The sequence below is a fragment of the Colobus angolensis genome, unplaced genomic scaffold, assembly GCF_000951035.1.
Source record: "Colobus angolensis palliatus isolate OR3802 unplaced genomic scaffold, Cang.pa_1.0 Scaffold179, whole genome shotgun sequence".
In the NCBI taxonomy this organism is placed as follows: domain Eukaryota; kingdom Metazoa; phylum Chordata; class Mammalia; order Primates; family Cercopithecidae; genus Colobus; species Colobus angolensis.
In genome coordinates this window covers 4,849,479-4,850,698 of record NW_012114921.1, presented here as the reverse complement: position 1 = coordinate 4,850,698, position 1,220 = coordinate 4,849,479, and positions in this window count along the sequence as shown.

The following is a 1,220-nucleotide window of genomic DNA, read 5'->3' as shown; positions in this document are numbered from 1 at the left end:
CCACTTTACCACATATCTTATAATTAAATTATAATATATTGGATAAAATATATGTTTATGATATAAAAATATGTCGGATAAAATATAATATTGTCTAGAGAAGGAGAAAATTAAGCTGAATTTTTGAAGAGGATCATTATTTTGCCAGATAGGCATGTAAGAAAACTTCCTGCCAGAAGGTGAACAGGGAAGGTTGCCAGGAGGGCAAATGGCCTGGAAAAATTGTAAAACCATTCTCAAGACAGACTAGAAAATATCTCATCTGAAAATACTCGGTGTTGGAGGTGGAACCTACTGAGAGGTGTTTGGATCATGGGGGCCTCATGAAGGCCTTGGTGCCACCCTTGCAGGAGTGAATTCCCACTCCATTAGTTTTTGCAAGAGCTGATTGTTGAAAAGAGCCTGGCACCCCCCTCCTTCTCTCTTCCTTCCTCTTTTGCCATGTGATGCTTGCTCCTCTTTGCCTTCCTGAATGACTGAATGACAACAAACCTTGACATTATTTACTTTGAGTGGAAGCAGATTCTGGTGCGATGCTTCTTGCACAGCCTGCAGAACTGTGCAGGTAAATGAATACACTTCTTAGTGATGAAAAAAATATATAGGCCAGGCTCAGTGGCTCATGCCTGTAATTCTAGCACTTTGGGAGGCTGAGGTGGGCGGACTGCCTGAGCTCAGGAGTTTGAGACCAGCCTGACCACAGTGAAACACCATCTCCACTAAAATACAAAAAAATTAGCCGGATGTGGCGGCATGTGCCTGTAGTCCCAGCTACTCGGGAGGCTGACTCAGAAGAATTGCCTGAACCCGGGTGGCAGAGGTTGCAGTAAGCTGAGATCGCATCACTGCATTCCAGCCTGAGCAACAGAGTGAGACTCTGTCTCAAAAAAATAAATAAATAAAAAGGGTACTTCTTGAACTGTGAGAAAGGAAAAATGGAAACTTGCAGCCAGTGCCATCGGAATTATGCAGCTATGGACTTTTAAGGGAAAATAAGTTTGTTGGTTCAAAATCTGGGGAACAAGACAGTCTGGGGTACATAGCAATGATATTTATCCCAGTGAAAATCTTTTCTTTGCCTATGCCTACCCTGTCCAAGTGATCAAAAGTAGTAGCCAGTTGGCTCATTTCTTACTCATGCCACTTTCTGTCTTGCCTTCTGCTATGGCTTCGATATGGTTTGTTTGTCCCCACAAAAACTCATGTTGAAATTTAATCCC